At 45.0% G+C, this 14,417-nt stretch overlaps 2 long non-coding RNA genes across 3 annotated transcripts in view; both read left to right on the top strand.

Annotated features, from left to right (window-relative positions):
• LOC309516684 overlaps positions 1-14,417 on the top strand; it is a 215,188-nt gene that overhangs the window by 49,809 nt on the left and 150,962 nt on the right. The gene's annotated exons all lie outside the window — the stretch shown is intronic.
• LOC309516995 overlaps positions 1-14,417 on the top strand; it is a 41,063-nt gene that overhangs the window by 8,762 nt on the left and 17,884 nt on the right. The window contains exon 1 of one of the 2 annotated variants that reach the window (XR_014213104.1): positions 6,152-6,275. The exons of the other annotated variant lie outside the window; for it this stretch is intronic. This is a non-coding gene — a long non-coding RNA (uncharacterized lncRNA). Of the gene's footprint in view, positions 1-6,151; positions 6,276-14,417 lie in introns of those variants that run through there. 2 annotated transcript variants of the gene reach the window in all.

Genomic DNA, 14,417 nt, shown 5'->3' with positions numbered 1-14,417 from the left:
TTAAGCATCGTAGTATGTGAGTGTTTTGCAATCCTCAACATGTTTACCCCAAATCACCCTGCAAGGGAGGGAAAACTTGTCACTCCCACCCGGACAACATGGAGAACTGTATGACTCAGATCACGCAGGATCTTATTCCCAGAGTAGGAAACTAAAAGCAAGGTCTTGACCCTGAATGGTCTTCCACCTTGCTTCTCTGACATGGCTTTTAGATTTTTTTTCTTTATCTCCATGTTCAGGAGATGGGAGATTCTGAGCTTTCATTACATGTGTCAGGCAGCATACTGTTTCAAAAGAGGCAAAACCAGTAACCCTGAACTGGACATTGCACTCCCTGCAGTTTAATGCACCACCAGCCAGACATTCTAAATAATCCCTGATGCTCTCATTCCAAACCCCATGGCAAGCAGTTTCACATCTATAAATAGTCATACTACAAATAACAGTTAGCACCGGACTATTAACATATGCAAAGTCCTGCAAAGTTATCGGAGGAAGAATACAACAGAGAAGCCAGGCACCAATGCACGATTACTTCCATTTAACAGACTTCTTGTTCTGTTCTTCCCAAGGCATGATTTATGCATGACCCATGTAAATGTTTCACACATGCCTTGACACATTTAAATGCATCTGCAATATGCACCATTTGTTTGCATGAAGTGCTAATAGCATGACATCAGCATGCCCATCTGGGTCCCCATCGCCAGCAGGCTAATACTGCATGGCAATGGGCTGCCATTTGTGATGGCGGACTCCCTTGTGATATAGGCAGAAGTTAAGGAGTCCAGTGTGGTTGCATATGATTTGCAGTAAGATACCATTTGGCAAACGGTTGTCTTTATTCACGCTGAAAGAAATGTTAAAGTAATGAGAGAAAATATTTATGTACCCGTAGAGAGAGAAAGAGAGAAACATGTAAATGTATCCAGAGTATGGCCCATTTCACTTCCTAGCAGCAAAGCACCATGTAGAGAAGAGAATTATGGGATCTCTTTACAGGAATCCACTGAACATACATCTTTGAATGGGGAAATGGAACATATAGTGAGTTGGGAACAGTCTTGGTCATAAAAACATGCCTAACTCAAGTCCAACTGGTTTCACAGTAGGCCGATTGAAAACACAACTCAACCTGTAGGAAGCGTAGAAATAAGGCATGCCCTCCTGATTGACACTTACATAAGTACCAGAGAGCCAGTGTGGTGTAGTGGTTAAGAGCGGTAGTCTCGTAATCTGGGGAACCAGGTTCGCGTCTCCGCTCCTCCACATGCAGCTGCTGGGTGACCTTGGGCTAGTCACACTTCTTTGAAGTCTCTCAGCCCTACTCACCTCACAGAGTGTTTGTTGTGGGGGAGGAAGGGAAAGGAGAATGTTAGCCGCTTTGAGACTCCTTAAAGGGAGTGAAAGGCGGGATATCAAATCCAAACTCCTCTTCTTCTTCTTCTACTACCATGCTGTATGCCTGTGTCCATGTGAGTTCAGAAAGGCGATTGAGGGTGGAATTCAGTGTAGCACTGGGGGGGGGGGGATAAGGTCTGCTCGTGTAACAGGCCTCTCCTCCTCCCACGCCCCACACCACCTAAGCCTATTCTGAGGCTTCCCTCAACCCTCCAGAGCAGATTAGGGAATGCAGGGGATGATGGAGTCCTATTGCATGAGCAGACCTCATTCCACACACATATCAACTGTAGCTGAAGTGTGTGTGTGAGAGAGAAGCAGGATTGGGGAGGGGGGAGAATCTGGGCTTTATTTCTTCAAAATGGGCCTCTGAAGCCCAAAAGGACTTCTGCAGAAGGAGAGAACCTGATGCAAATATCATTGCATATTGCCTGTCTCTGCATCTCCATTGACTTAGGATTGATGTGCATGTTTGTGGACCACTGGCGGAGGAAGAGGAGTGCGGGGGGAGCGCACGGCTCAAGGCAGCACGATCCCGGTGGGGTGCCATTGTGGCTGCACCCCCCGCCCACGCTGGGTGCCACAGCCCCGCAGGCGGCGTGCCACACTCCCAGGATGCATGCCAGACCCACCCCTGCCTGCTTTCTGGCCCCCCCCCCCAGTGCCAGAGCATGACGCTCTGCCACTGTTGTGGACATCACATAATATCTCATCATGTGCACTTGGAGGCAATGTCAGGTGATATGGAAGCAGATGATATGTGATGGCTCTTTATTTACAAATGCCATCACTTCATAATACAATCCGGATGTGCATGTGCCAACTCATCCTTGCATTCCCTGCCTCATAGCTTTGCTTTCTGACTTTCATGATGTGCAGACTGCTCAGTATGTTCAGAAGCAGAAACTTAAGCCTGCCAACTTGCTTCTCTACTACTACCTAATATAGCTACACCTTTTTTTTGGGGGGGGGGGATTTTTGAGCTGCTTTGCTATCCTCTTCCTGTCCCTGCCATGACGCATGCATTGCACACTTTATGGATCATCACTGGTCATTTAATGACTTACTTTCCTCGCAGTGCTTGGGACGCGGGTGGCACTGTGGGTAAAACCTCAGCGCCTAGGTCTTGCCGACTGCATGGTCGGCGGTTCGAATCCCCGTGGCGGGATGCGCTCCTGTTGCTCGGTCCCAGCGCCTGCCAACCTAGCAGTTCGAAAGCACCCATGGGTGCAAGTAGATAAATAGGGACCGCTTACTAGCGAGAAGGTAAATGGCGTTTCCGTGTGCAGCTCTGGCTCACCAGAGCAGCTTCGTCACGCTGGCCACATGACCCGGAAGTGTCTGCGGACAGCGCTGGCTCCCGGCCTTTAGAGTGAGATGAGCGCACAACCCTAGAGTCTGTCAAGACTGGCCCGTACGGGCAGGGGTACCTTTACCTTTTCCTCGCAGTGGGTGGTGGTCATCTGTAGCCACTGGTAAAAGCAAACATTATCCCACCCCATCCCTTCCCCCTTCACATCATGGCCAGAAACGACAGACGATCACCTCTCTATGCAATCAGAGCCTCCATATGGTATGTTTTAAAGTGGCCACTTCATGACTGGCTGTCATCGGATTCCACTTCAGCAAGGCATTTGACAAGGTGCCCCATGATATTCTTGTAAAGAAGCTGGTAAAATGCGGTCTTGACTATGCTACCACTCAGTGGATTTGTAACTGGCTGACTGACCGAACCCAAAGGGTGCTCATCAATGGTTCCTCTTCATCCTGGAGAAGAGTGACTAGTGGGGTGCCACAGGGTTCTGTCTTGGGCCCGGTCTTATTCAACATCTTTATCAACGACTTGGATGATGGACTCAAGGGCATCCTGATCAAATTTGCAGATGACACCAAACTGGGAGGGGTGGCTAACACCCCAGAGGACAGGATCACACTTCAAAACGACCTTGACAGATTAGAGAACTGGGCAAAAACAAACAAGATGAATTTTTTTTGCACTTGGGCAAAAAAAATGAGAGGCACAAATACAAGATGGGTGACACCTGGCTTGAGAGCAGTACATGTGAAAAGGATCTAGGAGTCTTGGTTGACCACAAACTTGACATGAGCCAACAGTGTGACGCGGCAGCTAAAAAAGCCAATGCAATTCTGGGCTGCATCAATAGGAGTATAGCATCTAGATCAAGGGAAGTAATAGTGCCACTGTATTCTGCTCTGGTCAGACCACACCTGGAGTACTGTGTCCAGTTCTGGGCACCACAATTCAAGAAGGACACTGACAAACTGGAACGTGTCCAGAGGAGGGCAACCAAAATGGTCAAAGGCCTGGAAACGATGCCTTATGAGGAACGGCTAAGGGAGCTGGGCATGTTTAGCCTGGAGAAGAGGAGGTTAAGGGGTGATATGATAGCCATGTTCAAATATATAAAAGGATGTCACATAGAGGAGGGAGAAAGGTTGTTTTCTGCTGCTCCAGAGAAGCGGACACGGAGCAATGGATCCAAACTACAAGAAAGAAGATTCCACCTAAACATTAGGAAGAACTTCCTGACAGTAAGAGCTGTTCGACAGTGGAATTTGCTGCCAAGGAGTGTGGTGGAGTCTCCTTCTTTAGAGGTCTTTAAGCAGAGGCTTGACAACCATATGTCAGGAGTGCTCTGATGGTGTTTCCTGCTTGGCAGGGGGTTGGACTCGATGGCCCTTGTGGTCTCTTCCAACTCTATGATTCTATGATTCTATTCTATGATTCACTTGCAGTCATTGGGAGACTTTGTTTCAAGAAGAGCACAAAAACTATCACAAGACCTGCTTTGTTTTCAGGCAAGCAACAGAAATCTGTAGGCACAGGTTTAAGTCCTGGCTAATGTGCCTGTGATGCTTGCCTGTGCAGAGGGGCCATCTTTGTACAATATGGGGCTTCCCCTCCCCTTCTTAGGCACGATTCTGCTTTTTATTAGCGCAAACTGGCAATGAAGGAGATGGGGATGGTGTGTTGTGAGTTACTGGGGCGAGGGAAGGGAGAGCTGGTGCTAGTTCCTTCTTTAATGAAAACCAGCTTTTCCAGAAACAGAAAAGACCTTGATAAACCTCCTGGCTTCCTGCTAAGGGGTTTATTCACCCTTCCTCTTGGATCAAGCACCAGTTTTGGCTGGGATCTTGTTTTAAGACTTTCCACCTTAGGTAATTTATTTCGTTCACCACGGAGAATAACTTTAGGGCAAACAAAAGGATTTGTGCTTTACTGGTTGATCCAGTATGGACCACACATATATTTGGATGCTGTTATTGAACATAACATATACCCCCCACCCAATAACCAAGCACCATAGGATTTATCAGCAGTGGTGTAATGACCAGTGATGCATAGAAGGGCATCTCAAGGACAACAAGAAGCATAGCCATGGTCCCTTAGCTGCATGTTATTATTTGTAATTATTGTAGGAAATTATTTACATAGTATCTACAGTTATCTGCAGTGGAAGAAGTGGAGCATTATTACACTGCTCAAGCAGCAGGTAGGGGGGAAACTGACTGATGCCAGTGGCATTTGCCCACATGCATGTTGGATGGCTACAAGTCGATGACTTATCACTTCCAATGCCTACAGTTTCCTTTTATGCCTTCTAGGTGACCCAGAATGAAATCAGTCTGGCTATTAAAAGCAGTGGGCTGGCACAATCATACTAGGTTAGGTTGGAAGCCAGATCCGGTCACACTGTTCTCTAACTCTGCCGTGTCAGTATAGGAATAGCTCCTGAGCATGAAATTCTAATTCTTAAAATTTTTATTGTGGACATTTTAAACAGGGCCAAAGTAGACATGGCAAGTGAGCACAGAAAACAGCAACTATGTGTCTACTTCCCTCTCCCCTTCTTTTCTATAATGTCTAGTACAGGGGGTCAGCAAACTTTTTCAGCAGGGGGCTGGTCCACTGTCCCTCAGACCTTGTGGTGGGCCGGACTATATATATATATATATTTGGGGGGAATGAACGAATTCCTATGCCCCACAAATAACCCAGAGATGCATTTTAAATAAAAGGACACATTCTACTCATGTAAAAACACGCTGATTCCCAGACCGTCCATGGGCCGGATTGAGAAGGTGATTGGGCCGCATCTGGCCCACGGGCCTTAGGTTGCCTACCCCTGATCTAGTAGATAAGACCTCATACTGCAATATCAGGACAGTCTGTGTATTTTGACCCAAGTCTCCCTCACATGGTTGGCAGTCTGAGATGGGAATGGAGTGGATGCAGAAGACACAGAAAGCCATGACATCATGACATGAAGTAAGCTCTGTGAGGATCTTGACTTGTATTGACCTAATGGCCAGGCCTCCATTTTTACCAGTCCCTGACTCTCCCAATGGCAACACTTTAGTGCCCGTGGAATATTGGTTCTAGTCTTCCTCTCTGCAAATTTGTGATCTTCTGGAGAAACACACACTGAAACTTTCTGGGTGTTTCCCATTATTATTTTTTATTAATGTGTTGCTAGGCTGAAATTACCCAGCCATGGGGTATGAGTAATTCCTGGCCAGGCTGACCCAGAGATGATAATTTGGCCTTCTTCCTGATACCTTCTTTAGTATGGAGATTGGGAAACCATATTAGTATAGGCATTCCTGATTGGCTTTTTACAAGCCCCGCCTTTGAGAGATTGGTTGGTCTGTGTCACAGGGAATGGGTAATGCCCTCTTCTCCATCCTGAATATTCTGAGGTTTAAAAAGAGTCAGGATAGTTCCCCATCTCTCTTTTGGCTTCCTGGTTTCTGTGTCAAACATATTGGGCTGGTGCTTCTTCGGAGCCCAGGGAACATGTGCCTGTTGCCATTTCAAAATGGCCTGAAACAAAGACTCTCAGAAGGTGTATGTAAGTTTTGGCCTCTGTTTGATATTCCCATATCTAGGATAGGAAGGCATCACATAAGCATTTTTGTATTTAGTTAGCATAGAAGCATAGAATTGTAGAGTTGGATATATTTAAGTTACTTTATCTGCTTCTTTTCCATAGTAAGCTACCTTTCTTTTTAATAAGAGTTTGGTCTAAGAAAGGATTCTGTTTTCAGCTGTGTTTAATGAAAAAGTCTACCTGGATTGTTAGGCTATGTACTTTCATGGAGAGGGTTTCATGCCCAGATTAGCAAAGTGAGCTTGGCTTGGGCATGCAAGTGGCTCCCAGGTCTTAAAGCAGGTCTTCCCCCGGAGCTTATGTTTACTTTCAAGTTAGCATGAACTATGTTGTTGGTGGTAGTAATGAAATATCTGCTCATGTTGCTAAATACCCATGTTGCTAAATTACCTTGAAGTATGGCATGGACGCAGTGTTTTCCTCCTTCACAAATTCTAGCACATAGGTTAACTGCAGTTACAAAAGGGTAGAAAACCTTGACAAGTTCTGCATTACGGAGTAGGAAAGGGTAACTACACACTTGGCATATGTTCCTGGTGACAGCCAACCACCCCACTACAATCTGTTATATAGTTTGACCCACAGTGGAAAAAAGCCCATTAAGACCATGGCATTGAAGTTTCCAGCGTGGAGCAGGGGGCTAAATGTTAGCAACTGTATTAGCAACTTAAAGTTTCACTGCAAACAGCCCTAGGTGTTCTATATAAAAGCGTTAAATGTAAATAAAATAGAAAGATGAGGTAATGCTGGTCTTTTAATTTCTTAGGCCAAGTAGAGTTGGCAAAAAAGGACATAAGTAATGGAGAAATGACTGGGCGGGAAACTGACGTGTTTTCTGTCACCCATCTCTTTCTAGTATTGGTACCACCATGATACAAAGTACTGCAAGTTTTGTTTTGGGTGACTGGACAGGATTCTCTGAGAAACATTGTGTGGAAGAGAAAAAGGGCATAGTGAATCAACTCATAAGGCAGAAACATACATGGGGGGGGGGAGAGAGATGCAAATTTAAGATGAGAAAAGAACTTTGAGAAAATGAGGCTGCAAATGGGGAGAGGGAGAGGAAAGATGGATAATGGCTTGAGTGTATCTTGCCCAGCTGGAATGGTCTGAAGGGCTATCTGTCTTGCCTTTTTATTGTTTACTGCAGTGGAAAATCAGGGTTAATAGTACAAACAGGAATAGTACAAAGAGGAACAGCACGTTCCATGAGGAAATCTAGAGATGGTTATCCAAACCTGACAACTGCCTAAGAGGCATCGCAGGGGAGGCAGCCCTTAGCTCTGCTGCCGTGGGCAGTTCAGGTAGACACACACAACTGCCTCTTGCAGAATGGATGGCAGAGGAGAGAGATGCCCAGTGGGAAGCAAAGTGGGGTGGTCTGTTTGGCTAGGGAGCCCTCAACTACAACTTGGGGCTATTTTGCGGTGACCTGGTGGAGTCTTTCTGAGCTTTTCTTTTCCTACCTCATACTCTTTTCCATTCTAAACTGTGAGCTCCCTGTGGGCACAACAAATGTGTTACTATGTGTTTGCATAGCTTCTCATATTATGGTGACCTAATCTCCACTGGGGCGTCTAGGCATGACTATAATACTAAAGGATAATAAAGGATGAATGCCACAATAGAAAAAGGAAAGGAAGGAGGGCAGGGTAAAACAAGTAGTGGGGTTGGGGGCTGTAGAAAAGTAAGTAAGAATGATTTCATGGGAATATTTGACTTTGAATGTATGCAAACCAAATGCAGACTCTCAAGGATACAAGCCTTTTAGGAATAGTGCTTGTGCATATGACAAAGAGGTTTGCAGCTTGTAAAATTCTACTTTCCTCTCCAACTGTTAAATATGTCAAGTTTCACACGCGCAAAATTTGAAAGCATTTCTACACAATTGTACAGGTTTATCATGAGTCCCTTTCAGTTCCAGCAGCAGCAGCAGCCTGCACCTTTGTTGTCCAAAGTACCGCCTCCCCCTTTCCTTCCCCAAACCTTCACATTTTCAGTGGCTGACCTGCCAACACACTGAGCCAAGGAATTTGGTTGATGATGGACCAGTTCTGTCTAAGTGGTTTGCATCTCTGTTGTTGTACGGTGCCATAGTTATTGCTTCCTCCCATCCATTGCTGTCCATCAGCCAAAATGTTACATTCTACTATGATCTTCGGCCATATCCTCACTTCCAGTAACTGCAGCCTTGGCATGACCTAAGAAAATAGAATTGTGAGGTCAATCGAGCTTCACAGTTCAGGAACAGTATGACCCAGAAAGACCTTTGCTAGCAGACAAGAGCACAACGATAATGGTCATTGTGTTCTACCACTAGCTGAATCCTACCACCTTGGCTTCATCTCAAAATAACAATGTGGTGCACATCATCCAGTGGCAGTTGTGAAGTCGCTGCACATCTGCCCCATGTAAAAAAAATCATCATGGAAATATGCTAAATGTTAAAGGGCTAGAAGTGTTAACGGAGAAACCGCTATTGTGACAGCAGCTCCTGTATGCTGAATCTTTTCATGGCCACACTGTGACTTACAGTGAAATATCTTCTGATTAGTTCTTAGAGCATCAGGAGAGAGAGAGAGAGAGAGAGAGAGAGAGAGAGAGAGAGGAGATGGGTGGTTGAGGAAGAGGTGGCAGCTAGTAGCATGCCCCTATCATCAATTTCAGTTGTCTGGAGAGTCTAATTCTAGTGACTTTGGGTCTCAGCTGCAAAGTCTCTTGTTCAAAACTGGCTCCTGGTGTGAACTTAAGGACAAATGAAAAGCCCTACCAGATCAGGCCACATGCCCATCTAGTCCAGCATCGTGTTCTTAGCGATGTCAATAAGATGCCTATGGAAATCCCGCAAGAAGGATTTGAGTTCAATAGCGCTCACCACTTCTTAGCAGGGGTACCATTCAAGAATAGCAAGTGAGACCACTGACCCCTCCTACCTGTCTTTCAAACCTCATAACTATTTCTCAAAAGTGGTACAAGGCATAAAAAGTAACTGCCACAAGTATTGCTAAAACGTGCTCCCCCTTTTTTTGTGGCAATTCCATACCTGTCTATATAAATATTACTGTGGATCTGCAGAGTATTCTTACTACACTAGTCCTCAATCTGAGGGTCACATAGCTTGTAGTCTCAAACTTCTTTAACCACCTGTGCATTTACTGATAATTTTACTGTATTTATACAGTATAACCTGTGCATTTACTGTACCCAGTGGTTAACATGTTGCTTGCATTTAACCTCCCACCCCACCAATGGAATTTTTCCTTGCACAGTGTCCCTCGTACGATTGCATTAATGATATCTAGTCACCATTTTTGCCTTGCCTAGAGGAATAATACTCAGATCACCCTATCCCCCCCCCTCTTATCCTGCTGCTCCTTGCCTGTAGGCACATCTGGTCTAGTGTTCCTTGCTTGCTCCTGAGAAGGCCTGTTTGTGGCACATGATAATCTGGATGAGTAACGTTAAATTGTAAGAGAAGAGAAAGTGTGGCGTGGGCATGCCTGGGCAGAGTATGATTGTTTTTATTTCATGTAACAAAATGTATATAACGCATGATTATAAGGAAACCTCTGAGTAGTTTACAAGCTAATTGTGGACATCTCTGTCTGGCCTCATAATACTCCGAGAACGTTGTTTAACCTCTTCCCCTCCCAATTTTGCTGGCAAATCAGAAAGCTTGTGCATTCCTTACCTTAGAGTCAGAATGTGTGTGTTTATATGTGTGTGGTGGGGAAGGGGGAGGGTGGCTGTTGGGAGAGCCACACATATGGAACAAGTTATTTATTATTTGTTAAGGTTCTATTTGTGCTTGCATACAGCATATTAGTTACATTTTGGGCTCTTCTACAATTTATTGCATAAATGTAGTTGAGTAAGACAAGGTTTCCTAAAGGCAATACTATTTGTCCAACACACTTGTGCAATAGACCTCCTGGAGTCTTTGTCAACTTTTATCCTTTTAACACACTGAATCTGCACAAATACATAAGGCTGTGTGTTTTACAAACTTCTTGTTTCCCATTGGAAGCCACAAAGAAGTAGAGTAGGGTGTGATGAGCCCAGGATGCCGGGGTGTTGTTCTGGGGGTTTGCCCCCCTGGTTTAGGGGATGATTTGGTCAGAGGATCCTTGATTTGGGGCAGATTATGCATCTGGCTCCCTCGCTCCCACTGAAATCAGTGGCATTTTAATGTGTCTTGCTGGCTGGATTGCCATTTTAGGTGTGATCTGCATGTTGCACAGCAGGCAACCTTGAGTAAGGAAGCCTTGATAGCAAAGATGCCATCAGGAGGATGTGATTGACCGCAAAGAAATGATGGAAGCTTTAAAGAGTGCTTAACTCTTCCCATGCCAGTCTTTTGTCTCTTGCAGTTTCCCTTCACCTCAGGTGCTCTCACATTTAGATCTGTGTTTGTGAGGATAATCCAGCAAGCAGGGGAGAAGATGAATTGGAGGTCCATATAGTTAAAGCTATGGTTTTCCCAGTAGTGATGTATGGAAGTGAGAGCTGGACCATAAAGAAGGCTGATCGCTGAAGAATTGATGCTTTTGAATTATGGTGCTGGAGGAGACTCTTGAGAGTCCCATGGACTGCAAGAAGATCAAACCTCTCCATTCTGAAGGAAATCAGCCCTGAGTGCTCACTGGAAGGACAGATCCTGAAGCTGAGGCTCCAATACTTTGGCCACCTCATGAGAAGAGAAGACTCCCTGGAAAAGACCCTGATGTTGGGAAAGATGGAGGGCACAAGGAGAAGCGGACAACAGAGGACGAGATGGTTGGACAGTGTTCTCGAAGCTACCAGCATGAGTTTGACCAAACTGCGGGAGGCAGTGGAAGACAGGAGTGCCTGGTGTGCTCTGGTCCATGGGGTCACGAAGAGTCGGACACGACTAAACGACTAAACATCAACAACACTTGGAGTCACAGTGAAGCATGGAGACTTTGATCTGCAATTCTTAGTCTTGTCACATGAAGCAGCAGGATGCAGTCCCAAAGGTTCCCATTTCTGGACTTGGTGGAATCTTTCTTGACCCTGTTATTATACCAACTTTGGTAACCCAAAATTCCCAGTTACCCAAACTGCCCCTGTGCCCACTATACTTTCAACTGTTGTTGAATGAGCCTTCATTAATCTGATTTGTTGATTATCTAAATATCTTTGGCATTACACCCCCACCCCTTTCTCTGCCCAGCACATAAATGAGGTTGCATTGTATCGTCCCTTCTAGCTAATTAGCTGTTGGTATTGGAATTAAACAGCTATCATTAACGAAAAACAGAGGCCAGGCTATTTCCTGGCATAAATTGATTTGGTATGGAGTTGAACAGCTGAGTGAGACACCAAAACAGGAAACATATTTTTATGAATTGTTCTCTCTCTCTCTCTCTCTCTCTCTCTCTCTCTCTCTCTCTCTCTTGTTTTGCTTCTTGTCAAAGAAGAAAAAAGAAATTCCCGAGGAGTAAAGAATAAGGACAAAAGCATTTTCAAAGTGTTTGTTAGATTTTGGAGGACTCAAGTTGTTTTTGTTTACTGTGTGAGGTTCATCCCCCTCCCAGTTTCCCGTTCTCTGCCTTTGGGGCATGCATTCCAAACCAGGAGGGAGCCCACAAAAGGAATGGTCTTTCTTGTATTGCTCCCTCCTTGTGACAGCAAAGAAGTGAGTAAGCATGGGAGCCAAAATGGGAGAGGGCAAAGGAGGAGACAGCATCAACCAAAGGGTACAGAGCTCCTCATACTTTTGCAGAAAAATAGGGCAGAGGGTGAAAATGACCTGTACCTCACCCACCCCCACCCACCCATAAAAACCAGATGGGCTAAGAAACTTCATGCTACCAGGAAACATTGGAAGCAGAGAGCTGTGCACAGGTGCAAATTCTCAGCTGGGTGAGGCTAGGGAGTGAGGCAGAAGAAGGGGAGTAAGTGATATAATTAAAATCTAAGAGAAGAAGGAATCAGCCTCTAAGGACATGCACTATCAGACGCACATCCTCCAAGCTCACTTCCTATCTCTGAAAGGGACTTCTAATTAAGCTGTGAGAGTGATGCCCCCCCCCCACCAACAACTTAATGGATTCCAGGGCAGGAAGATTTAGCCATGCAGGGCATTAATCTTCAGTGACATGATACGTATCTTGCAAAGTAAAAGAGTACGGTAGACAGCCTATATGCAGTTCTCTAAATAAGCTCTTCTCTCCCTTTGATTCACGACCCAGTTTGTTTGCTACAGCCCAATCTCAGTTAGTGAATGAATAGAAACAGTATGAAATTTCTGCAAACACTTAGCATAGAAGGTTGAAGCACTGTGTTCTGGACACTATCATTTCAGGGTTGCAGAAAAGAAGCAGTGTTGATGGATCTATTCTAGTGCTCTCTCTGTGTGGAGTGGTGAGGCATGGAGGTTCAGACAGATTGCCATATGGCCAGGAATCATACCCTCTATCTGGGAACATGCATACTGGACTGGGTCTAGAAGACCCTGTCAGCCGTAGGATTCATGCATTAAGGTTCAAGGACCCACTCAGGTGGAATTTACACACATGTAAAAAATGCTATGAAAATGTGTGTGTTTTTTTAAAAAATGCTTCGAAAAATACATTGAATTCTGCATAGCTCCTTGCCGCCATCTAGCGTCACATTTGTATATTGCACTCTACAACATGTTTAGAACGTTTTATTCACGGCTGTGTAGCCGAGTCCTCAGTGTAATTTGAGACAACATTTTTATTTGGGGAGCATTATGTGTAAAATACTTTTAATACTTCATAATAAGCAGAGATATAGGTGTTCCTGAGGATTAACCACATTTCGCTTGTATAGAACTTCCTTCTGCCTTCCTTTAAGAGGTGGTTCTGCTAACCCAAATTAGAAACTCATGCAAACAGTCCATTTGAGTGAGCAATGGAATAACTCAGGTGAACGGGCAATGACAGCATGTGTTCCCTGTATTAGAAAAATCAAAAGATAATTTTTCTAATCATAGAAACAGTCGGTTCACCATGATCTTCCACTTTGGATGTTAATTGACCATAACATTGGTTAACCCTTTTCCATGTGGGCTATTTTTCCTAATCAATACCTCCACCCCTCCCCATTGCTTACCCACTGAAATATATTGACTGTTTCCTCCATCACATGGCATGGCAGTTGGATACGGGAGATTATCATAGCTTGAGGGGAAAGGATTGAGTAGTCCTTTCCCCTGCAGCTCCAATCAGATTTTCAGCTGCCCACGGCCATAGTTAAATAAACAAAACAAAGCAAAACAAACAACAACAAACAGCTGAAAGACCGTGCAGTAGGTTAGGACTTATGCCACAGTTAGCATTTGATTGCAAACTGTTACCCTGACTCTTTAGTTGGAACCTTTGTCAAGGTTCAAATTCCCTCAAGGACCGCATAACAGTGGTGTGTGTAGCAAACATTGGTACAACCACACACACGAACCACCCCCTACTGTCTGCGCAAGCAAGCAAGGTATATTATTACAGTTCCAGGACACATCCCGATTAGGTAAAAGCACAAAAGGACAAGGGCCAGTGAGGGTTGTGGCCTGGGAAGGTCTGGCCAGCACAGAGTCTTGAGGGCTGGATAGAGAAGCTAGGTTGTGGGGGGGGGCACATTTGCCTGCTGGGCCTGAGGTTCTCCACTCTTCCTTTGGGAAAAGCCATTTCAAGGGCAGCAAGCAGACACTGTGTACCCCAGCGGGGCACACACAATGTTTGTATGCGTTCAGAAAATGGCTACAGAAAAAACTATGGTTAGGGCAAGGATCCCACACCCCTCAGCCCTGAATACTTCCCTAAGGCACCATCTGCACAATACATTTAAGGCAGGAGTACCACACCACTTTGGACAGTATTGGCTTCTAGGAACAGTACTTTGTTAAGAGTGATGACAGTACTTTGTTAAGAGTGATCACACAGCTACAATTCTCAGAGTGGCTTAACAGTCAATTTTTGTTTCCAGAGAATTCTGGAAATTGTAGCTCTCTGAGAGGAATAGGGGTCTCCTAGTGACCATCAGCACTCTTAGCAAAACTACAATTCACAGAATTCTTTGTTGGAAGCGATGACTATTTAACGTCGTATGACACCGCTTTAA

Source organism: Podarcis vaucheri, assembly GCF_965113315.1.
Source record: "Podarcis vaucheri genome assembly, chromosome: 1".
Classification (NCBI taxonomy): Eukaryota; Metazoa; Chordata; class Lepidosauria; order Squamata; family Lacertidae; genus Podarcis; species Podarcis vaucheri.
The sequence above is the reverse complement of the archived record's forward strand: the minus strand, read 5'-3'. Positions and strand labels throughout refer to the sequence as shown.